Source organism: Gymnodraco acuticeps, unplaced genomic scaffold, assembly GCF_902827175.1.
Source record: "Gymnodraco acuticeps unplaced genomic scaffold, fGymAcu1.1, whole genome shotgun sequence".
NCBI classification, from domain to species: Eukaryota; Metazoa; Chordata; class Actinopteri; order Perciformes; family Bathydraconidae; genus Gymnodraco; species Gymnodraco acuticeps.
This window is the reverse complement of record NW_022990074.1, coordinates 15,459-41,986: the sequence shown is the minus strand read 5'-3', so window position 1 is coordinate 41,986 and position 26,528 is coordinate 15,459. Positions and strand designations below refer to the sequence as shown.

Sequence of the window (26,528 nt, the reverse complement as noted above, 5' to 3'; positions counted from 1 at the left end):
GTGTTCAACATGTAAGAAGTAGAAAGTACAGGTATTTGGGTTCAACATGTAAGAAGTAGAAAGTACAGGTATTTGTGTTCAACATGTAAGAAGTAGAAAGTACAGGTATTTGAGTTCAACATGTGAGAAGTAGAAAGTACAGGTATTTGTGTTCAACATGTAAGAAGTAGAAAGTACAGGTATTTGTGTTCAACATGTAAGAAGTAGAAAGTACAGGTATTTGGGTTCAACATGTAAGAAGTAGAAAGTACAGGTATTTGTGTTCAACATGTAAGAAGTAGAAAGTACAGGTATTTTGGTTAAAATGTAAGAAGTAGAAAGTACAGGTATTTGTGTTCAACATGTAAGAAGTAGAAAGTACAGGTATTTGAGTTCAACATGTAAGAAGTAGAAAGTACAGGTATTTGAGTTCAACATGTAAGAAGTAGAAAGTACAGGTATTAGAGTTCAACATGTAAGAAGTAGAAAGTACAGGTATTTGAGTTCAACATGTAAGAAGTAGAAAGTACAGGTATTTGTGTTCAACATGTAAGAAGTAGAAAGTACAGGTATTAGAGTTCAACATGTAAGAAGTAGAAAGTACAGGTATTTGTGTTCAACATGTGAGAAGTAGAAAGTACAGGTATTTGAGTTCAACATGTAAGAAGTAGAAAGTACAGGTATTTGTGTTCAACATGTAAGAAGTAGAAAGTACAGGTATTTGAGTTCAACATGTAAGAAGTAGAAAGTACAGGTATTTGTGTTCAACATGTAAGAAGTAGAAAGTACAGGTATTTGAGTTCAACATGTGAGAAGTAGAAAGTACAGGTATTTGTGTTCAACATGTAAGAAGTAGAAAGTACAGGTATTTGGGTTCAACATGTAAGAAGTAGAAAGTACAGGTATTTGTGTTCAACATGTAAGAAGTAGAAAGTACAGGTATTTGTGTTCAACATGTAAGAAGTAGAAAGTACAGGTATTTGGGTTCAACATGTAAGAAGTAGAAAGTACAGGTATTTGTGTTCAACATGTAAGAAGTAGAAAGTACAAGTATTTGTGTTCAACATGTGAGAAGTAGAAAGTACAGGTATTTGAGTTCAACATGTGAGAAGTAGAAAGTACAGGTATTTGTGTTCAACATGTAAGAAGTAGAAAGTACAGGTATTTGAGTTCAACATGTAAGAAGTAGAAAGTACAGGTATTTGGGTTCAACATGTAAGAAGTAGAAAGTACAGGTATTTGTGTTCAACATGTAAGAAGTAGAAAGTACAGGTATTTGGGTTCAACATGTAAGAAGTAGAAAGTACAGGTATTTGTGTTCAACATGTAAGAAGTAGAAAGTACAGGTATTTGGGTTCAACATGTAAGAAGTAGAAAGTACAGGTATTTGTGTTCAACATGTAAGGAGTCAAAGTAAAAAGTCATCAGGAAAATAAGTCGTGGAGTAAAGTACTGATACCAGAAAAATGTACAGTAACGAAGTATTTGTACTCCACTACTTCCCACCTCTGGTGCTACCTAGGAGGAAAGAGAAAACATCCCCCTTTTAAATGTGTCATGAAAGAACGCCTTGTGAAGAGGAACCGTTAGGTGGTGAATGATGATTATATTCTGTAATACTGTAACATTAAAGAGCCCTATTCTGCTTTGTGGGGTTTTTTCCTTTCCTGTAGTGTGCTATATAGATTTGAATGCATGTAAATGGTCTGCAAAGCCAAGAGGACTCTTTAAAGTAGAGACACTACATACTGATATACACCTGAACATCATCAGGAGAGGACTCTTTAAAGTAGAGACACTACATACTGATATACACCTGAACATCAGCAGGAGAGGACTCTTTAAAGTAGAGACACTACAAACTGATATACACCTGAACATCAGCAGGAGAGGACTCTTTAAAGTAGAGACACTACATGCTGATATACACCTGAACATCAGCAGGAGAGGACTCTTTAAAGTAGAGACACTACATACTGATATACACCTGAACATCAGCAGGAGAGGACTCTTTAAAGTAGAGACACTACATACTGATATACACCTGAACATCAGCAGGAGAGGACTCTTTAAAGTAGAGACACTACATACTGATATACACCTGAACATCAGCAGGAGAGCACTCTTTAAAGTAGAGACACTACATACTGATATACACCTGAACATGCTTATAAAATGAGGATGATAATTATAAAATTCCATCATCATTACTCATTAAGTGGTTTCTTAAGTACTTTCAGATTGATTTAAACTAAGTATTTTCCGTAAGTACTTCTACTTTTGCTTGATTCCTGCATCAACAATTATATCCAACGATATAATTTACTTTTTTTTCTGAGTTCTACACATGGTAAGAATTAGAATTGCATGCTAACACTTTTCTCCTTCAGTGCATTTAAGATTACAGAAATGTTACTTGAGTATTTCTTTCCGGGGGGATTTCTACTCAATCTCTTAGCACTACTGCGGGAACGAGGTCACATGTTATAAAAGTTAAACAATCTCCCTGTGTCTCAGACATTCTCAAAGAAATACTCAACGACGTCTCATTTTTCTAAAGTGGGGAATTCACCTCAAGCGTGAACTCAAGGGTCTAAAAATATTCATGACTTCAGTTGCCAAACATGAGTTCCTACTCTGCATCATTAGCTTCTCACGTCCAGCACATTTGTGTTAGAGCCTGTGGGAATTGGTAGCAGCAGAAGGAGCCAATGCAAAGACTTTCTGCAGGTCACTCCTTCTCTGCATGGGGCCGTCTGAGGAAGCAGGTTGTGGCCCTCATGCTCCGCCCTCAGAAAGACTCCTGTGATCCTAACATCCTCACACACTATTCAGACCAAGACAGACAGCAGCAGCAGCAGCCATGTCTCACGTCTGAGTCAAGAAGGAGGAAAACGCAGACATACAGGAAACTGTGTGATCAGTTACTACAGAGAAACTGCTGATCTGGGACCAGCTAAAAAGGGACAAAATGGGTGTTTGGACAGCCCTGATTCTGGCCTCACATCTGCTGTTAAATCTCAGCCTACGTGTGGAAGCCCAGGCTTTAGGTAAGTTGCATAAATACTTCTTAACAAAACGTGTCATTGATTGGTGATTGCTACGGATGACAAGTCAAGAATCTTCTTTAAAGGTTGTCTGTTTGAGTTTCAACACACGCACAAGGAGGAAGATGTCTTTGATTTAATTTGCACTTTTTCTTACAACCTGCCTGTGATGTAATCCTCCATTTTCCTTATCTGTCAAATAAGACTTAATGGCTCCACTCCACTGGGGATTTGAACACACTATGAGTTGTGATGCATAATGGATCAAGCAGAGCACTGAAAGAGAATATCATGCAGAGGCACACAAAGGATTAGACATGGTGTGATACTCACTGAACAAAATGCTAAATATCCCGTCAGTTCGGGGAGATATGAAGCAGTTTAATACATATTTTCTGAAGTAAAGCCACCCTGCTTTACAGACAGATCTGTGTGATTACTGCAGCGTCAGGAGGCCCAGCTTTCTGGCTCGCATTAGTTCAAACTATGTCCCAGCTGGGTCACACATGGGAACCATCACAGATGATCTGGGGGCAATATTGCACTTGAAGTCACACAAAGTGTATGCACAAACTCTCCTACAGTCTCACGCACATCTGTTCAAGGTCACACACACATTGGAGCTGCAGACGACATGGAGACACATTGTGGTGTGGTGAGTTTATCAGCTCCTTTGATAAATGGAATACCTTCACGCAGCCATTAATCTCTGCAAACTCTGGGCTGCGGACGCCTGATGGTATTTATAAAACAAGTCCAGAGTAATGGATTTCATCATCTATCATTTCCCTTGCAAATGACTCGTTGTATGCACGACTCAAACGGAGCGGGAACGATGTAAAACAGCAGGACGTTGGACAGCAGAAAGCAATATAAATGGCTTTACCTGGAGTTGAAATTAAAGGAATTCAAAAACTCATTTCTTATTCTGGGCACAAAGATAAGACAGGGCCACCCTTTGAATCAGATATAATCCATATCTCTATCCAGTGTGAAAGGAGTTGCATTTAGTGATAAGCCTGCAGAGGATTATCAGCTTTTCACTGTAAGAAGCTCTTTAGTTTCAGCTCTTTGTTAAGCATTGCAACATCACTGTTTTCCGCTCTTATGGCATCTGTTGGCAGTGAGAAAGCTTTAAAAAGTGACTGTACACTACCCGGTGATCACTATACAGCAGACAGACACAGTTATAGTGAACATAGTGAAGCATTTAGATCACATGTGTCAAACTCAAGGCCCGGGGGCCAAATCAGGCCCGTGATGGATTTAATTTCGGCCCGCAGGATAATGTCTAATTCCTATTAGATCTGGCCCTCCGGTATATTGCACGCACACCTTCACTCCATCCTGAGGGTCTCCTCCGCTCAGAGCCTGACCCCAAACATTGATGACCTTGCCCCCAAGATGAGATGCCAAGTATCTGAGCTAGCATCACAGAGCAGCACACTGAGTTCAATGGATGCTTCCTTCTGCACTTTCTCTCAGGACAACAGGGCATGTTTGGTTTTCTCTTTGAGGGGAATAGTTTTGTTGAAGCTGTTGTTGGCCTGTGGAGAAATGTACTCATAAGAAATTACTCTGGAAAAGCTGCAGATAGAGCCATAAGAAATGAATGTAACTGATTATTTAATGTTGTTTTTATAGGCAATCATTGAAGCTTTGTTAGTTCCAGGTTTAATATGTGCAATAAGTTCATTTCAATAAGTTCTGCAATAAACATTAACCAGTCCGGCCCTCCACTAGTACCCATTTATTAATGTTGGCCCACTGTGTGTTTGAGTTGGACCCCCCTGACTTAGAGGCTAAAGAGACACATGTTTCCCTAAGGTGGTGGTGGAGACCAAAAACTGAGCAAAAATGGGGGAGACCCTAAAACTCTAAATAAATGGAAATGTCTCTTTAATTATTGGAGATTTAATTTAGCAACTGTTTGTCAACAAGGTGGGCGTGTTGACTTTAAAGAAAAGATGATCACAACTCGTTCTGCTTTCACCAAATGGCTAAAACTAAACGGTTATTTGAGATGTTTTTGATTTTACATCTTGAACTTTAATGGATGTTTGCTCCTGATTGGCAGATTAGTTATTAATTAATGTCAACATGTGACTTCCTGTTGTGATTAATTGGCTGCTGATGATCATTACTGGTTGAGGTTTAATTAAGTACGTCAAGTGATGGGAAGAAACTGAGAAGCAAGAACTGCACAATTGTGAGTTTACCTGAGTATTTCCATACCTTTATAATTCTGTTTTACTTCAACTTCGAGGCAAATACCTTGGACTGCACTTCATGTATTTGCTTCCTTTAGTGGCTTGTCACCTTTCAGATTCAACTAAATATTCTTAAAACATAAAATAGGATGTAGATATTTTTTTCGTTATTGTATTGTAAGTTACGGCCAGATTGTTATTGATCTCCAACAGAAAATGTCCATGCTACCCATCAAGGGATAAGTATGAATAAATAATTATAATCCAATAGTATGATATACTTTATTCTGGAGTGGGCCGTTCTGCATATTGAACACTTAAGCTTTTGGTACTTCTCAATGTTCTAATAGTAATAATGTTGTTCTTATGGAGAAAAGTTTAGATTGCATACCTTTTCGTGTCAATTATTTACACTGGTGTGCCTCGATTTTCGATAAAGATCTGAGTACTTTTTCCACCACTGGGTACTTCTAAACATGAAAGGTATGAGATATATCAACTTGACCGTGTTGGATTTATATTCAGGAGTTAAGAAGAGGACAAGACACAGCAGTATGGCTTCAGCTGAACTTTATGAAGCTTGAAATGGAGTTTAATCAGGGGCTGCGTTTTCTCAGGATCTCTGGGGTGAGAGGACCCTGACCCCCACAAAGCTCTCAGTCCTCAAGATGTATGATCTGCAGGACCCAGTGTGTCCACCTCATTTGTTCTCCTGATGATCTGCTCAGTTTTGGAGTTTTATCAAATGAATGGACTGATGAGTTAAAGGTCCCATGACATGTTTTCCGGTTATCACCCGTCCCCTTGTGTTATGAAGGTTGTTCTGCATGTAAACGGTCTGCAGAGTCACAAACCCTCAAAGTACACCCTGTAGCGAGTAAAGCTCTAACACAGAGAAGACCTGTCTGTGCTGCCCCAGAACGGCTCGCTGGAGATTTCTCTTTTCCCATTGTTTTCTTCCTGGTCACAGTGACGTAACGACGACCAAATGGACCCAAATGGATCAATCCGTGGTGGAGCTCCTCACACTCACATAGTCACTCAGCCGTATATTTTCTCAGCCGCGCTACTCCGCGGAGTTTCGCCGGCACACACACTCACTCAGCCTTATGTTTTCTCAGGCTGTGAGTGTGTGTGTGTGCTCAGGCTGAGTTCTGAGGTGTCTCGCTGTCTCGCAGACCCCACGCAGCAACCAGGAAACGACACCAGGGTTGCGTTCCAATAGTCCATTTATCTTAGGAACCTTCCTAACCGAGTGAAATTACCCGGAAGTCCCTCAGTGGCAGCTGTAGAGGAAACTTCTGTGTAGCTATGCAGTGGGAGTCACCGACTCAGGAAGGAGACACGGGAAGAGCAGTAGCTTTGATGTCAAACACATGATGGTTTATTTGGAGTTAACGGCCGGAGGATTCACATCACAAGTCCAAGAGTCAGAGGTTCTGACTTCACGGTAGAGTTGCCACGTCAATTCTGAAGAACTCTACCCCAGACCCATGTATTTAGCTAGTTCAGAGAGCATCATCAACATGCTGCATAACAAGATAGAATGATAACACCTCTATCAGCTGACGCCAACAGGCAGGAACAGGGAGACAAAACACTGAGAGCACAGCAGCCAAGGTTACAGGTGCCTGTGCTCAGTCAGGACAGTTTGAACTGATACACTGGGTCAAAGTTATGGGCCTTGGAAAATATTTCCACAACAGCAGCCATGATAAGTGCCGTTCCAATTCTCTCGAGATGATAGGAAAGGAGGTTTCAAACTTCCTTTATAACCTCCTTTAGCTTAGGAACCACTGGACCTCCCTAACCGAAAGGAGAGGAGAAAATGCTGCCCCACAATGCATTGCAGCCGCAGCATTTGCCGTCACACAACAGTCAACAAACGATTATGACGGAGAAATGATATCATGAAAGTTACGGTGCTTATTAAGCATTTTAAAACGTATGTGGTAAGTTGCCAAAGTGCTTTGTTTTGAACGTTCATCAGTATTATAATCAAAAGAGAAATATGAACGTTAGTTTTTACTGAAATGATCAAATAAAGTCAACATCTCACAGTCTTCACTGAGCTGTGTGGGGTTTGTTCAACTTTTAAAAGATGTTTGAATGGTGATATACACAGTGATAGATGTTAAGGACTAACGTTTATAATAAATACATTTGTGTTGATTTTAAGATCTTTTCATCAATCATACGTATTGGGATCATTTGTATTAATGTGGACCGGAGGGAGAGGGGGACGAGCAGAAGCTTCACTTTCCTTTTTTATTTCAATTCCAACTTTGGTCCTGAAGAATATGTTTCTCTGTTGTCCACGTTCATAAAGCATAAAGCAACAGCGTCAGAGCACGGTGCAGAGTCTCTAGATGAGTTTACAGTAGTCCCTCGTTCTTATTGAACATCCATGTTGGAGTCCGCTGTATAGAAACTAGTTTCCATAGTTACCCCACAGCAGCAGACGCTCATTCATGACGTCCGCTGGCGCATCATAAACACTCAGATAGTGAAAGTGCATTCGATTCTCTAAAGTACCGCGGTCTCTTCTCCTAAGTCCTTTTGAATTCTCCTATCCACTATCCCTTAACCCCGTGACGTTTCACTCAGAGGTCAAGGAATAGGAGATAGGGTTAGAACTTAGGAGCTGATTTTTGGATTATCGGAACACAACCCAGTAATGTAGCTCACACTGTCCGCTCCTCGATCCTCAAAGGGCGGAGCAGCGAGCCCCGCAACGTCCCGCCTACACGGCACCCAGACCCCACGCAGCATTCTCATCTGTTTGTCATTACTGGTGTCATTTTCTGGTTGCTAACAAACGCCATTGTAACACATAATCACTGATGTTCCGCTGTAACGGTGGTGGACTCATCAGAACAGAGTGGGCGAGTTGACCAATCAGAGCACAGTGGGCTCACAGGGAGGGAGGGGGGAGGGGCAGGAGCTCCAACAAGCCGTGTACAGAGTGAATACACATACTATACAGAGATGCTGTATGAGAAAGTTTGTGAGTTTGGAAAATTGCACAATATACATTTATTTTAGTAGACCTCAACAATGGAATTATGATCAGTAGAAATGGCCATGACATGGGACCTTTAAAAGGAAGTATTCAGACCCTTAACTTAAAGGTCTCCTATCATGCAAAATGCACTCTTTGATGTCTTGTATACATCAACATGTGTCCCCGGTGTGTCAGGGAACTCACGCAGCGTCAGGAAATAAAACCCTCTCTTTTCCTCCGTACCCAAATCTCTAAAAACGGGGAACAACGGAGCTGATCCAGATTTGCGTCCGATATGACGTAATATCTGAAATGTGGACCCACGGCCCAATCAGAAACGTTGCTATCAGAAACAATGCCCGACTGGTTTGGACGTAATATGGTCGGTGTTTACATTAGCATCGCTAACACTCAGAGCTAACCTGTACTGGAGAGCATGTGTGTGAAGAAGCAGGAAGTAAAAAGGAACTCACCTTGTGGTATAACCGGCAAGAGAGAAAGCCTTTGAGCTCCAGACTGTTTCAGAGAGAATCCTTGATAATCCATGATATGGCGTTTCATCACGGCAGCATTTAGTTTAGACGGTAGCTGCCGGGTCCCGCATGAGCTCAGACCCCTCCTCTTTAAAGCTTTATACCCAAATCAGCACTTTAGAAACAGGAAGTGAAATAGAGGGATATGAGGCATGGCTAGAATGATCTGTTTGGTATTTGGAGCAAAACACTTCATAGACATGTTTTTTATATATTTTTATACATCTGAGACCCAGTGGCGGAGCCAGGATATTTTCAGTGGGGTGGCCAGGATGGAACCAGTGATCATTTTGGGGTGGCATTGAAATCACTATTATATGAACATAAAAATACATCGCACTATAAAATAAGGGGTTATTTAAGGCACCTACAACACACCTCTACATTATTTGGGATTAAGCTAGTGGTGGAATAGATCAAATAATATTCAGTATATCTAACTATTTTTTTCGTATTCCCGCAGGCAAAGTATCAACGAAGCTTACATTATACAAATGTAATGCAATATACAGACTGTTTAGCTTATGGTGATCAGCAGCCCTATGAGCTCATTCTCTCAGTGTATCATCAGGAATACAGAGACACACACACACATCATTTAAATAAGAGTTTTTAAATCAAATGATTGGTTAAGAATAAACATCTTAAAGTAAATAACAATAAACAATAGCCCTTAACCCGGTAAGGCCCCCGGTTGTAATTTTACAACATTACCTTAAGCTATCCAAAAAAGTCAGTAAATGTTTTTGTTTTTTTAAAAGACTACATTTACATAGTCAACAGGTCCTTTTGTTCAGCCTCAGCATGCTATTGGGTAGTAAATGTGTTTATAGGTCCTGCCCTCTGGCCATACATATAAGACTAACATTCCAGACAATAGATTTCAATAGTCATCTTTTATGGTGTAAATGCCTTTTTAATAATAACATTTTTGAATGGAACATTCTCAACACAAATTCATCAATCCAAATAAATATAACTTAAATATGTGGGAAAATACAGTGTTTGAAATGTATAATTGAAATGAGATGTTAGCTTTTTGTTTTGATATATATATATATATATTGTATTCCAGTCTCCCTTCAGATATGTTAAGTGGCATGCAATTCAACACAATGCAGCTCACCTCCTTCAAAGTGAAATTAAAAACCTCTGCATTTTCTTTATAGATATTAACAGTACTTCATGTCAGCTTAGTAAAAAAAAAAACATAACAATTATTATTTACAATGGACTACGCTTAGCTAACAGACTAATTTCCACCACTCATGGACCACACTCACCTTTTCTCTTGAAATACTGGGTGACATACTGTCGCCCTTTAGTTCCTCTCTCTTTTCTTTCTCTCCTTTCTTTTCTTTTTCAAAGCATGGCTTTGTGAGTCGTTCAGACATGGTGTTGTACCCTTAAAAAGGGAAATAGTGAGTGAGAGAAGTGAAGACATACAATCACGCAGCTCCCGCCTTCACTCGTCTGAATCGAGCGATCTTTATAATGAAGCTTGTACATTTACAATGAATACCTGGCATGAAAACGGGTCAGGGGTGAAAAAGGTGAGAAGGATATTATCCCTCTAGGGGGGTCCAGGGGCATGCTCCCCCGGAAGAACATTTTGAATATTCCATATTTTAAAGCATTGAGATGCATTTTTTTGCCAACCTGGGGAGAGCTGGAGAAACTTAACTTCAGCCATGAGTCAAAAATATGATGGCCTCCTTACTAAGTATTATCAGGGATGCAAACTCATCAGGTATGGAAAAGGTGACAAGGACCCGAGCCCCCCGACCCCACGGAATATCGGCTTTAAAATGAGGAATAACAGGATGTTATCAGTCAGAACAACTAAAGCAGCAGTGGTAATAATAACAGAAACGCCAAAGAGTCACATCTAATAGAAATATATAAAAGCATTTATTTTAATTGTGTAGCAGTCAGTTTATAATTTTGGCAACACTGTTGAGCATTTTGAAAATCTATTTTCATGCCTCTTTTCAAGGCTTAGTCTTTCTATCTGTATAGCCACTGGTGTAAAGTAACTAAGTTAATAAACTCAAGTACTATACTTGGGTACAATTTTGAGATACTTGTACTTTATTTAAGTATTTCAATGTTTTGCTACTTTGTTCTTCTTCTCCTCTACAGTTCAGAGGTAAATGGTGTACTTTGAGCCACTACATGTATTAATACCTTTAGTTACTTCACAGATGTGGATGAATGATGTGAAATATAATCAAGTGTTAAATCAGACTTTAGTTCCACCTGGAGTAAATCCACCAGCTACCCTGCAGTATACAAAGCCATTCAAACTAGCTGCACCTTCATCAGCTTTGAGAACACTTTCATGATCAATCATTATAAAACACATCATATATATTATTCTGAAATGGACCAATCTGCACAACGACTACTTTTACTGTCGCTACTTTCACTATATTTTGATGAGAATACTTTTCTACTTTTACTTGAGTAACATTTTGAATGCAGTACTTTTACTAACAGAGTATTCACACTCTGGTACTTCTACTTTTACTCAAGTACAACATCTGAGTACTTCTACTTTTACTCAAGTACAAGATCTGAGTATTTCTGCTTTTAATCAAGTACAAGATCTGAGTACTTCTACTTTTACTCAAGTACAAGATCTGAGTACTTCTACTTTTAATCAAGTACAAGATCTGAGTGCTTCTACTTTTACTCAAGTACAAGATCTGAGTGCTTCTACTTTTACTCAAGTACAAGATCTGAGTACTTCTCCTTTTACTCTAGTACAAGATCTGAGTGCTTCTACTTTTACTCAAGTACAAGATCTATACTTATACCACCTCCGTTTATAGCCTATGAAAAACTATTAGAAAACGAAGGCTAAAGCTAACGTTAGCAGATAGTGACAATGTATGCTAGCTAGCTAGCTCAACGATAATATTGCGACAGAAAAACTTTTCAGTGCACATCACACTCTGCGCTCCGACAGGGAGCTCTGCTCTGAACACCTGAACGGCCCGTTCTAACAGCTGTTCACCAGCGGTCCAGTCTGTGCCACAGTGACTCCGGACCGCACAGTTAATATTAACGAACGCACCCGTAGGTAATGTGGCTGCTGAAGCTAGAGTATCATCGCGGAGCAGCAGAGCCGACAGGCAGGAAGACTCGAGCACACAGCTCGCGCTGCATTATAATATATAAAAAAAGAACACCATGCGTGTCATGATGGCACATAACAGCTCGCGGCCGCAGATTACTCCGGGTCCCAGACCCCCTCATACCCCAAACATATTTTTATTGCAGATCTACATGAATCACACAAACGACCTATTTTGGATTCAAAACGGCGAATTTCGCCGAAAGGTGAGTGATTTTCATGCCTGGCAATACACTCAAATTTTAGGACCAATAATTATGACTAAATTCTCCTTTATCTTTAGCTCTTTAACAGTGGTAAAACAACATATGTATGGACATGTAAATGCAACAGTGCCTAGCTTAGCTGCTAACAACATGACAAACGACCAGATTCAGCGGCACCACGAGGTATACAGCAGCTAGCTTCAATGACCACAAAGTTAGCCAGAATTAGCAAGAACCTTCAAACAATACAACAAAGTGCAAAATACACACTTTCCTCTGACAACGAACCACGGTGATGTAATACGGATTATATATAACATGGGTTGATAGATTTATAGTGCTTTGTATACTGTAATTACCTTAAAAAAGGGAAATAGTGAGTGAGAGAAGTGAAGACATACAATCACGCAGCTCCCGCCTTCACCTCGTCTGAATCGAGCGAGGAAGAGCGCAGTGATCCCTCCCACTGGAACCCCAAGGCATTACCAACAGATTAACCCACAATCAGCCCATACAGTAGGATACATCTATCTCTCAGGATTGACTATTCTTGTCTGTCACAATGGCACACACGTAAATACTAGCATCCCTGCTCACATGCTCTCACTCTCTGCTAGAAAGTGCTGTTTGGAGGCGGAGGCGGGACCAAACCATTACATGTAAATAGAAGGGGGTGTACAGAGGCTTTGGATAATTAACTTTTGGAAGAAAATAAGTTAAATGAATTGTAAGTTTAGTGAGTACATTATCAATATAACGTTATATTTATGTTAATTATTGATGAAAGGTTACTTAAACATTTTGTTCTTAATGTTCTAAAATTGTTTGGGCCCCCGTGGTGAGGGTGTTTGGGGTGGCCAATAGGGTGGCCAGGATTCAGCTGGGGGGTGGCCACGGCCACTCCCAGCCACCCCCCAGCTCCGCCACTGCTGAGACCTATGCTATTGCCTAAAAATAGCATGATAGGTCCACTTTAAAGTAGAGACACTACATACTGATATACACCTGAACATCAGCAGGAGATGACTCTTTAAAGTAGAGACACTACATACTGATATACACCTGAACATCAGCAGGAGAGGACTCTTTAAAGTAGAGACACTACATACTGATATACACCTGAACATCAGCAGGAGAGGACTCTTTAAAGTAGAGACACTACATACTGATATACACCTGAACATCAGCAGGAGAGGACTCTTTAAAGTAGAGACATTACATACTGATATACACCTGAACATCAGCAGGAGAGGACTCTTTAAAGTAGAGACACTACATACTGATATACACCTGAACATCAGCAGGAGAGGACTCTTTAAAGTAGAGACATTACATACTGATATACACCTGAACATCAGCAGGAGAGGACTCTTTAAAGTAGAGACACTACATACTGATATACACCTGAACATCAGCAGGAGAGGACTCTTTAAAGTAGAGACACTACATACTGATATACACCTGAACATCAGCAGGAGAGGACTCTTTAAAGTAGAGACACTACATACTGATATACACCTGAACATCAGCAGGAGAGGACTCTTTAAAGTAGAGACACTACATACTGATATACACCTGAACATCAGCAGGAGAGGACTCTTTAAAGTAGAGACACTACATACTGATATACACCTGAACATCAGCAGGAGAGGACTCTTTAAAGTAGAGACACTACATACTGATAAAAACCTGAACATCAGCAGGAGAGGACTCTTTAAAGTAGAGACACTACATACTGATATACACCTGAACATCAGCAGGAGAGGACTCTTTAAAGTAGAGACACTACATACTGATATACACCTGAACATCAGCAGGACTCTTTAACTTCCACATTTCAAGGACACAGCTCGTGTCAGAAACACGAGGACAGAGTTAAAAGAAGAAACTCATGCTTTGCAGTCTTGGCTGACACCGGACAGTCTCTGGCAGCATTTGGGAACAATGCGAGTCCCTCCTGACTGAAGGCCCGGCAGACTGCTTGTGTATTCATGCTGTGTGCAGATGGTGGACGACACATTCCCTGCACATCCTCTCCTGGTCTGCACAGATCCCAAGTCACTTTATTAAAGCAGGAGGACTCTCCAGCAATGAGTGCAGCGTCCCTCTGGCTTTAACTCGGTCAAACCTCCGCCTGTGAGAAGAATGGAGGAACTGTGAAACAGCTAAGCAGATTTGGAGAGGATACAAAAATAAATACATCATGCAACTAACTAGGGAAAATATATCGGTATCGTCAAAATGTACTTAAGTACAAAAAGTACTTATTCTGCACAGTGGCTCATTTCAGAATAATATAAAGTTAAGAAGTATAATCAGATCAATATACTTTAAGTATTACAATTAAAACGTGTTATGCAGAATGGATCTTTTCACATTATTATGGTTGTAATATTATCCTTTTTGTGTTCATGGGGGCATTTAAGTGTTGCAGTTTGTCAATGTGGACCAGATGTAGATACTAGAAGTACTGTGTGTGTTTTAGTAGTAAAGTACTGCATTATACAATATCAGCATATCATGTGTTTTTATATGTACAAACTAACTGTGAGGCAATATTTGAGTCGAAGTATGACGTAGCTTTAAATGGAAATAATCAAGTACAAATGTTTTTTTTAAGTATAGTGTAATTACTCATATTCCACCACTAGCCTTTGCCCACTTAGCTGATATATCTTCATAACTGATGATTATTGATCGAAAATGTCATTTGTAAAAGCATCAGTAGTCAACCAAACAATGTATTCCTTGATATATGATTTGTCTCTGTATAACCCAGCGTGATTGTCTTAGAAATCCACATTTCACTGAGTAAATGCAGGGTCTCAAAAGATCAACAAACACTGGGTCAACATCATCTCCTCATGTCGACTCAGGATGTGTTTGGGTCATACATATTCATACATCTGATCCTCCATTGTGCCTTTCTCCCTTCTCCTCCACAGTGTATGATCTGCTCACCTCACCGGACTGCCTGCCGGACCTTCTGCAGGGCGGCCTGGTGGAGCAGGGCGTGAACGAGGCTTTCATCCTGACCTCCTTCAAGCTTCAGCCCAAAACAGGAACCAGCATCTTCGCCCTGTTCAACCCGCGGGACAACAGCAAGTACTTCGAGTTCACCGTCATGGGGAAGCTCAACAGAGGTAAGAAGCTACGAGAGAAGAGGCTCTGCTTTCTCTGGAGGACATTCTTAAGAGAAACTGATAAATGATTCATGGACAAAGTTTTCTTTGTTATATTTAATAAAGTAATAAAGAAAGTCAATATACAAGTGAAATATCTCAAATGTAGGAACAGAGCAACTTGGTGGTGTTCTGCTTACAGTCACACTATATATTCAACTGGTCCCACCCTTAAATTCCCTTCGGCATCTAAAGACCCCCATCATTAAACCATAAGTCCTTAACCATTTGCCAATCAACCTTTTGCCCTCCTGAAATGTAAATCCTAAACATATGTCTCTGTTAAACACATATAGGATTCAAAATACTATTTAAACGAGTAAAAGGCAATCAGAGTAAAAGACATAATCTATACATATTATTTAAATGATTATATGAACATTTGACAAAACACTTTCCTATCATCTAAACCAAACAACACGACACTATAAACAAATAAACTAGGGCCGGGACTTTAACGCGTTAATTAAGATTAATTAATTACACAACAATTAACGCGTTAAAAAAAATTAACGCATTTTAATCGCACTTATTTTTGCACCGCGGAACGTTTCTCACTGGATGAGTTTCAGGCGTACCGATTATACTGGAGCACCAAATAACGTTCATGACTTCAGACAACAACAAACCACAGTGAACAACAGTGGGAAATGTTGTTTTAAAAAACGGACGGATGGAAGCGTTGATAAGAGCACGGTTGTGTGCAAATTATGCAAAAAGGAATTCGCATATCACCGCAGCACATCAAGCCTCAAGTATCACCTCAATGCAAAACATATAGCAGCTAGCGTGGAAGCTAGCGTGGACGTTAGCCTCTTTTATCGCGTTCACACCAAAAAGAGCCGGTACTAAAATTAGTTCATGAGAACCTTTTTACCCCCACGAAAGTCCCTGCTAGAGAGCAGAGAGCTGCTAGAGAGCAGGGACTTTCGTGCGGCTCTCTTGTGAGAAAAGAGCTATATTTCTGATTGGCTGGGCGGATTGCAAACCACGCCCCGTAAAACTCCCAAAAAGTTTTGTGAAGCCGCCATTTTATTATCCTCGCATTAGCATTATTAGCATTAGCCCAGCGCAGAAACGCAGAGAGACTAACTTATGGCAACACAAAATAAAACATGGGAGCGGTGGAGATGAGGAGGTGTCGGCGTTCTGGCGATTTACTCGGAAGGCTTCAGTAGAAGCTGCTGGGACTCCCAGCAGCTTCTACTGAAGCCAGTCCCCAACTCCGGGGACTTCCGGCCGGGGACTTTGGGCGGCAGTATACGCCGTGAAGTGGTTTGCGGCCTGCCAGTAAACCCAAAGCAGAAGAAGAAGAAGTGACGTCAGCGGCTTCATTTGCCTAATCCACCCCCAGGTTCAAAGAGTTCTCATGAACTAAATTCTCATGAACCTTTGTGGGAAAAGTACTGCGGTGTGAATGCGCATAATGGTATACTAAAATCCATGTGAAAAAAATTGCTTCTCACTGTTCTTAGGTCAAATATTTATATGTGATTAAAAATGCGATTAATTTCGATTAATTAATTACAAAGCCTCTAATTAATTAGATTAATTTTTTTAATCGAGTCCCGGCCCTAAAATAAACTAAACTAAATCTCTTCCTCATCCTCTCAGCTGTGTTGCGTTACCTGCGGAGCGACAAGAGGATGACCTCGGTGACCTTCAACAACCTGGTGCTGGCGGACGGCCAACAGCACCGGCTGCTGTTCCACCTGAAGGGCATGCAGCAGGGTCCGGGGGGCGTGGAGCTGCATCTGGACTGCAGGCTGGTGGAGACCATCAGGGACTTACCTGCCGCCTTCCAGGGTTTACCTGCAGGATACGGCACCGTGGACCTGAAGACCATGCAGGCCCGAGACCAGGTGGGCCGTCACTCACAGTAGAGAGTGGTGCAGGAGTGAGTCCTAAACCCAGGAAATAACTCAGCATTTTAGATCTTTATAAGGTCTGAGGTTAATGCAATTACAAGATTTTCATATTTTGTTCTATGAAGTAAAATACTTCAATGAATTTTAAAAACAGCGGTTGCTAACAAGTGTCTATAAAGTGGCAAGCCCAACATTAGCCGCCTTTAGCTTAGCGGTGGTGGCTTGAAGTCATGTGACCGTGCTGTAGTTCCTTTATAGCCCAACATTAGCCTTCTTTAGCTTAGCGGTGGTGACGTGAAGTCATGTGACCGTGCTGTAGTTCCTTTATAGCCCAACATTAGCCTTCTTAGCTTAGCGGTGGTGACGTGAAGTCATGTGACCGTGCTGTAGTTCCTTTATAGCCCAACATTAGCCACCTTTAGCTTAGCGGTGGTGACGTGAAGTCATGTGACCGTGCTGAAGTTCCTTTATAGCCCAACATTAGCCTTCTTTAGCTTAGCGGTGGTGACGTGAAGTCATGTGACCGTGCTGTAGTTCCTTTATAGCCCAACATTAGCCTTCTTTAGCTTAGCGGTGGTGACGTGAAGTCATGTGACCGTGCTGTAGTTCCTTTATAGCCCAACATTAGCCACCTTTAGCTTAGCGGTGGTGACGTGAAGTCATGTGACCGTGCTGAAGTTCCTTTATAGCCCAACATTAGCCTTCTTTAGCTTAGCGGTGGTGATGAGAAGTCATGTGACCGTGCTGAAGTTCCTTTATAGCCCAACATTAGCCTTCTTTAGCTTAGCAGTGGTGATGAGAAGTCATGTGACCGTGCTGTAGTTCCTTTATAGCCCAACATTAGCCTTCTTTAGCTTAGCGGTGGTGATGTGAAGTCATGTGACCGTGCTGAAGTTCCTTTATAGCCCAACATTAGCCACATTTAGCTTAGCGGTGGTGATGAGAAGTCATGTGACCGTGCTGAAGTTCCTTTATAGCCCAACATTAGCCTTCTTTAGCTTAGCGTGGTGATGAGAAGTCATGTGACCGTGCTGTAGTTCCTTTATAGCCCAACATTAGCCTTCTTTAGCTTAGCGGTGGTGATGTGAAGTCATGTGACCGTGCTGAAGTTCCTTTATAGCCCAACATTAGCCTTCTTTAGCTTAGCGGTGGTGATGAGAAGTCATGTGACCGTGCTGAAGTTCCTTTATAGCCCAACATTAGCCTTCTTTAGCTTAGCGGTGGTGACGTGAAGTCAAGCGCTATATAAATAGAATGCATTATTATTATTATTATGTGACCGTGCTGTAGTTCCTGTATAGCCCAACATTAGCCACCTTTAGCTTAGCAGTGGTGATGAGAAGTCATGTGACCGTGCTGTAGTTCCTTTATAGCCCAACATTAGCCTCCTTTAGCTTAGCAGTGGTGATGAGAAGTCATGTGACCGTGCTGTAGTTCCTTTATAGCCCAACATTAGCCACCTTTAGCTTAGCAGTGGTGATGAGAAGTCATGTGACCGTGCTGTAGTTCCTTTATAGCCCAACATTAGCCTCCTTTAGCTTAGCGGTGGCGTTGTGAAGTCATGTGACCGTGCTGTAGTTCCTTTATAGCCCAACATTAGCCACCTTTAGCTTAGCGGTGGTGACGTGAAGTCATGTGACTGTGCTGTAGTTCCTTTATAGCCCAACATTAGCCACCTTTAGCTTAGCGGTGGTGACGTGAAGTCATGTGACCGTGCTGTAGTTCCTTTATAGCCCAACATTAGCCACCTTTAGCTTAGCGGTGGTGACGTGAAGTCATGTGACCGTGCTGTAGTTCCTTTACAACATTAGCCACCTTTAGCTTAGCAGTGGTGATGAGAAGTCATGTGACCGTGCTGTAGTTCCTTTATAGCCCAACATTAGCCTCCTTTAGCTTAGCGGTGGTGACGTGAAGTCATGTGTAACGTGAAAAAATACATCCCTGCGCCACTCTATTTCCATACAATAATGGAAATCTTTCCGTCCCATAAATGGATCCAAATTGGCTAAGCTGTCCTCTTTGTGTTGTTTTATTCCAACAGGAGAGTTTAGACGAGCTCAAGCTGGTGGTCGGGGACACGTTTGAGAACGTTGCTTCAATACAAGACTGCCATTTCCAACAAAAAGACTCCGTCCAAACTCTGGGTAAGAATATATCTATTAAAGCGGGAAGTCTACAGAGACACCCGAGTGTGTTCTCAGTTTGTCACTTGAGAACAGGCTCAGGAACCCCCTTCTCACCTTTCTTCAGTTTCACAAAGTAAACAGTGCCTTTCTCTCAGGGGTCAACACGAAGCAGCTGTCCAACCAGATGCTGGACCTAACGAAGGTGATAAATGAGCTGAAAGACGTCCTCATTCAGCAGGTGAGTTACACTAACAGCCCCACTGAGACCACTTCATCCCTGCTTCCTCACCCCCCCCGACAGCTTTACTGCATACAGACTTATTTATGCTTCACCTTTTCACAGGTCAAAGAGACTTCATTCCTCAGAAACACCATCTCAGAGTGTCAGGCCTGCGGTAAGACAACTTCTATTAAACAGCAATTTCTTTAACAAACAAAATATCAGATGATGATGGTTTAAATGTGTTAGAAAAATATCACTCGTCACCGGCTTGAGCTTCAACATCAGGATCCATGTATCTGTGATCCTCTCCAGAATGGAAGTAGTCATCACATACAGAGCATCTACTAGTTCCTGAACAGTGTCCTTCACATGCTGATATCCAAGAGAGGGAGTCACACAGTCACAAGATGGAGGAGTAGAAAGCAGTATTCAATGTTTACTTCAGATTAGCTCCACGTCAGAAATGAGCATGCTTGATGTCTCTCTCCATAGAGGCTGAATCATCATGTTAATCACATAGCTATCATCTGCATCCAACAGTCCTGATGCTCTTCTAGGTAATCACACATCCTGTCATGTGCACAGCTACAGTTGGGATACCTTTGTTATCATGTGTACTTTGATAGTGGAAGAGGACGTTCAGTATTTTCACAACAAAATGTGTTTTTTTGTCTTTGCTTCAAAGGTCTGGGGGGGACTGAGGTGGTGAAACCCAGGTGTGGTGCAGGTGTGTGTTTCCGTGATGTACGGTGCATAGAGACGGCCGACGGTGTGGAGTGCGGGCCGTGTCCAGACGGATACACCGGGGACGGATTCAACTGTGATGATGTGGACGAGGTAAGGCTCAGGGTGTGTGTGTGTGTGTGTGTGTGTGTGTGTGTGTGTGTGTGTGTGTGTGTGTGTGTGTGTGTGTGTGTGTGTGTGTGTGTGTGTGTGTGTGTGTGTGTGTGTGTGTGTGTGTGTGTGTGTGTGTGTGTGTGTGTGTGTGTGTGTGGCCTAGCATTACTAGCATTACTATTATAGTTAAGGTTAGGATAAGTCTCCAGGAAATGCATGTAAGTCAATGTAATGTCCCCTGAAGTGATGTATACATGGTGTGTGTGTGTGTGTGTGTGTGTGTGTGTGTGTGTGTGTGGTGTGTGTGTGTGTGTGTGTGTGTGTGTGTGTGTGTGTGTGTGTGTGTGTGTGTGTGTGTGTGTGTGTGTGTGTGTGTGTGTGTGTGTGTGTGTGTGTGTGTGTGTGTGTGTGTGTGTGTGTGTGTGTGTGTGTCATATTGTGCTAAATCTGGCAGCACCAACACCCATCTGCCACATGTGGAAGCCCCTCTTTAGTTTCTCACCTGCTGAGCCCAGAGTAAAATGCTTTTGTGTGCACACACTAGAGGGGGGCAGGAGTACGACCACCCTTGACAAAGTTAGAGTGGGGGTGCCAAACCAGGCAGCTGCACCACCACCTGGTCTGCTGAACAAGGGTTGTAGAGAAACCGTGCAGATCTTGACACCAGGATTGTCTAAAAAAAAAAAAGAACATTGTGTGAGAGAGGCACAGATACAATAACAATAATACATTTAATTTGAGGGCACCTTTCACAACATTCAATGTCACCTTACAAATTAATAACATACGAGTGGCATTACAATACAAAAATGTGTTGCATAGAAAACCACAGAGGAAAATTGCATTCAAAGGAGCCATTCAAGTGAACTAATTATTCGTTAGGCTTGATTTGAAATAACACAGTGTCTGACTATATCATATATGTGATATCATTACTTTTATTATTCGTTAGGTATTTTGTATTCGTGGTTATCAAGTATCAGACACTTTGAATGATTGATTGAATAATTAAACGATAGGTTGTCCACCGCGACTATGGCAACACCGGCGGGTCTAAACTAATCATTTTAAAACGTGGGGCGGACTTGTCCCACCCTCAAATAATGGATATTTTTAGGATACGATTTGTAAAGTTGGCTGACAATGAATCTTATGAACTGTTAATCCCAGCGCATAGCAAGAAACAGTATATTCAAATTCTTATTTTGGATTCAAACGACATTGTAAAAGGCACTCAAGAGAGCGCAGATCTCCACCAAGGCCATGCACTATCCAACATTAATATTAAAAACACATTTGCGTATCTACCCTGTGATTCAGATCTGCTTCAAAATGTAATGGGTCATTCCTTGGCCCATTCTACACCTTTCCCCCAAGTTTCATTACAACCAGGCCCAAAGCCTTTCTGTAATCCTGCTGACAAACAAACCGATACCAGAACATGACCTTCTTTGTGGAGAATAATAGCAGCTTGTTATTCTCACCCTTACCTCTGGTGTTAGCTTCAAGGTCAATCAATCAATCAATCAATGTTTATTTATATAGCCCAATATCACAAATGTTACATTTGTCTCAGTGGACTTTACAGTTTGTACAAAATATCAGTATGACAATACGACACCCTCTGTCCTTAGACCCTCACATCGTACAAGGAAAACTTCCGGAGAAAACCCACAGTTTAAAGGGAAAAAATGGGAGAAACCTCAGGGAGAGCAACAGAGGAGGGATCCCTCTCCCAGGACGGACAGACGTGCAATAGATGCCGTGTGTAAATTGAAAAGATAATACATTTGCAACATAGGTAGTCCAAATGTTTGGAAATGCATGTGTGTATAATAGGAAGATGAATCCACGAGGATATCCATCCAGGACCTATGATCCAGGACCACAGCCACGACTCAAGATCCAGGGCTCGCGATCCAGGACAGAGGAGCGCAGGATCATCCATGACTCCGGATCCCGGCGTATATAGACACCAAAAAGAAAGACATTTGGGGAAGCTGGGTTAATGGGAACATGAGAGTACACAGGTATAGACAGAGAGAAGGAAGAAGTAAGATGTCCCCCGACAAACTAAGCCGATATCAGCAAAACTAGGGGCTGAATCTAATCAGCCCTAACTATAAGCTTTATCAAAAAGGAAGGTCTTAAGCGCACTCTTAAAAACGGATAGGGTGTCTGCCGCCCGAACACAAACTGGAAGCTGATTCCACAAATGTGGAGCTTGATAAGAAAGGCTCTGGCTCCCATTGTACTTTTAGAGACTCTAGGAACAACCAACAACCCTGCATTCTTGGAACGCAATGCCCTAGTAGGACAGTAGGGTATAATGAGTTCTTTAAGGTAAGATGGCGCCTGCCCATTAAGGGCTTTGTAGGCGAGAAGAAGAATTTTAAATTCTATCCTGTGTTCTATAGGGAGCCAGTGTAAGGCAGCCAGAACAGGAGTCATGTGGTCCCTTTTCCTAACTCTGGTTAGGACACGAGCTGCAGCATTTTGAATCAGCTGAAGCGACTTGACTGACTTCTTGGTACACCCTGATAATAAAGAGTTACAATAATCCAGCCTTGAAGTAACAAATGCATGGACTAGTTTCTCTGCATCGTTTTGAGGCAAGATATGCCTGATTTTTGCAATGTTACGTAGATGGAGGTCAGGAGCAGAGGGGGGTCCAACACCCTCTTTCCATTGTCCAATCCCCCAATTTGATGACTAAAAGAAGATAATTAGCCGTATAATAGGAGGGTTGGTAAAGTGCAAATATCTTTCTAATCACATGACGTCACTGTCGGTCTGAGGCCATTGTAGACAAACTAAACCAGCCGTGATTATTTTGGATCTTTTTTTATATTAAAGTATTTTGCCTCTAAAACAAGCGTTGGCAGCAGAGAGGTGACAAGAAACCAGGTGAGACAACGGGAACAAAACTTCACAGGAGCTGCAGAAATGACAGCAACGGGAAAAAGTTAAAGTTTGGAAATGACGTCAAAGTCTGTTAATTAGGAAGTACAGGAGTGTGTGTGTGTGTGTGTGTGTGTGTGTGTGTGTGTGTGTGTGTGTGTGTGTGTGTCTTCTCCTCTTTGCTCTCATCCCTCTTCATAAGGCCTGACCCCTTTAGCATTATGTATTTTGCATGAGTCAAAGTGTCATCAGACTTAAAAGCTTTTTTCGGTAAGCAGCCCTGAGAGACACACGGATTTTGCAGATTTTTTTTTTTTAACAGTCCTCGTGTCCTCCTTCCTTCCTGCAGTGCCAGTTTAACCCTTGCTTCCCTGGAGTGAAGTGTGTGAACACCGCCCCGGGGTTCAGATGTGACGCGTGTCCTCTGGGATACTCCGGCCTGGCGATAGAGGGTGTGGGCATCATATATGCACAGACCAACAAACAGGTAAAACACTGGATCAAATATGGAGGATCTTACCAACTTTCAAACCCCTACTTTTCGTGCTGTAACTCAGAACACACCCAGCTTCAAAATCTGACTTTATTTGGATCTTAGCGACACACCTGAAAGGTTTAGAGCAGGGGAGGGCGACATACAGAACATATACGAAGGTCTGGGCCGCTCACTAGAGGTATACTGCCTCATAAATTCAGTTATAAGTTAGCGACATCAATCAAATGTAGGTACATGATGCTCGTGAGTGTTGGCAGCTCAGCCCTTAAAACAGACGCCTCAGAGTGATTATAATAAGAGGAAATATGAAGGGTTTATTTCAAGCTTGTTATGGAAATAAGTCATTGGGCTTTTTTCTTATCAACTAAGATATGTTAGAAAATGTTTCCAACTTGAATTGACTGAATTTATTTGAAAAGTGATCTTATTAACACATGAATACTACTGTGTAATATATGTTTACATTTATATTTAAGAAGTACAATATTGGTAGTAGCTGTAGCTATAAAGACAGTGTATGTAAAAATGCTATAAAATACTTTGGCAAAAAGTGTGGGATCCTTCTGGTGATCTAAACTGATATAAAGGAGAACCTGGAACACTAATTCTATCATCAGATAGTAAACGAGAGTGGATTATGTACAACATTTTTGAACAAAAGAACATTACTGTAGCCAATATAATCACTTTGCACCGGTGTTTGTTGTATTTTATGTGGTGGAACTGTCAAATCTGAACATCAACGGAGAAAGACTCATCTTATATTCTCTAATTTAGGTCTGTGACGACGTTGACGAATGCAAAGCAACGGACAACGGAGGTTGCGCCGCAAACTCAGCCTGTCAAAACTCTGAGGTAGGAAAACCATCCCCAACACTTCCCTTTAACAGAAGATGATCTCAATGATGTGGTGATGAAAAGACACCTGCTGTCCTTGTCTCTTGCTCAGGGCTCGTATCACTGCGGCAGCTGTAAGACGGGTTTCTCCGGAGACCAGGTGAAGGGCTGCAAGCCGGAGGTCAGCTGTGGGAACAGCCTCACAAACCCCTGTGATCTGAACTCTCTGTGCACCATGGAGAGGGACGGCACGGCCACCTGTGAGGTGGGTTCCTGCTCTTTAAACTCATATACAGAGACGGCAAAAGAACACAAATCTTTTACTCAAGTAGAAGTACAGAGGCTTTGAAATGTACTTCAGTAAAAAGTACCCATAACTAGCAGCTGTTTTAAAGAGTACCTGATCTCCCTTTATATTAATAGAACAATAATGTCATTGTTAGCTAATGAATGTTTCCATGCTGAACAACGGCAACATGACAACGTTTCCATTGCCTCTTCTTTAGAGAAGACCAGGAAATGATGGATACACGGATCGTGTTCAAATCAATAGGCACGCAATGACTCTAAAGAATAATGATCACGCATCAAACACACATTCAGACTAAAGGAACCAGCTGTTTGGGAAATGAGAGAAGTAGAAAGTACAGGTATTTGAGTTCAACATGTAAGAAGTAGAAAGTACAGGTATTTGTGTTCAACATGTAAGAAGTAGAAAGTACAGGTATTTGTGTTCAACATGTAAGAAGTAGAAAGTTCAGGTATTTGAGTTCAACATGTAAGAAGTAGAAAGTTCAGGTATTTGTGTTCAACATGTAAGAAGTAGAAAGTACAGGTATTTGTGTTCAACATGTGAGAAGTAGAAAGTACAGGTATTTGAGTTCAACAAGTAAGAAGTAGAAAGTACAGGTATTTGTGTTCAACATGTGAGAAGTAGAAAGTACAGGTATTTGTGTTCAACATGTGAGAAGTAGAAAGTTCAGGTATTTGAGTTCAACATGTAAGAAGTAGAAAGTACAGGTATTTGAGTTCAACATGTGAGAAGTAGAAAGTACAGGTATTTGTGTTCAACATGTGAGAAGTAGAAAGTTCAGGTATTTGAGTTCAACATGTAAGAAGTAGAAAGTACAGGTATTTGAGTTCAACATGTAAGAAGTAGAAAGTACAGGTATTTGGGTTCAACATGTAAGAAGTAGAAAGTACAGGTATTTGAGTTCAACATGTAAGAAGTAGAAAGTACAGGTATTTGAGTTCAACATGTGAGAAGTAGAAAGTACAGGTATTTGAGTTCAACATGTAAGAAGTAGAAAGTACAGGTATTTGTGTTCAACATGTGAGAAGTAGAAAGTACAGGTATTTGTGTTCAACATGTAAGAAGTACAAAGTACAGGTATTTGTGTTCAACATGTAAGAAGTAGAAAGTACAGGTATTTGAGTTCAAACATGAGAGAAGTAGAAAGTACAGGTATTTGAGTTCAACATGTAAGAAGTAGAAAGTACAGGTATTTGAGTTCAACATGGAAGAAGTAGAAAGTACAGGTATTTGGGTTCAACATGGAAGAAGTAGAAAGTACAGGTATTTGGGTTCAACATGTAAGAAGTAGAAAGTACAGGTATTTGAGTTCAACATGTAAGAAGTAGAAAGTACAGGTATTTGAGTTCAACATGTGAGAAGTAGAAAGTACAGGTATTTGAGTTCAACATGTAAGAAGTAGAAAGTACAGGTATTTGTGTTCAACATGTAAGAAGTAGAAAGTACAGGTATTTGTGTTCAAAAGGTAAGAAGTAGAAAGTACAGGTATTTGTATTCAAAAGGTAAGAAGTAGAAAGTACAGGTATTTGAGTTCAACATATAAGAAGTAGAAAGTACAGGTATTTGAGTTCAACATGTAAGAAGTAGAAAGTACAGGTATTTGTGTTCAACATGTAAGAAGTAGAAA

General features: G+C 41.2%; 1 pseudogene; it reads left to right on the top strand.

Moving 5' to 3' along the window:
• The first annotated feature begins 2,771 nt into the window (after positions 1 to 2,771).
• The window catches only part of LOC117546054, a 37,635-nt pseudogene continuing 13,878 nt past the window's right edge, over positions 2,772 to 26,528 (top strand).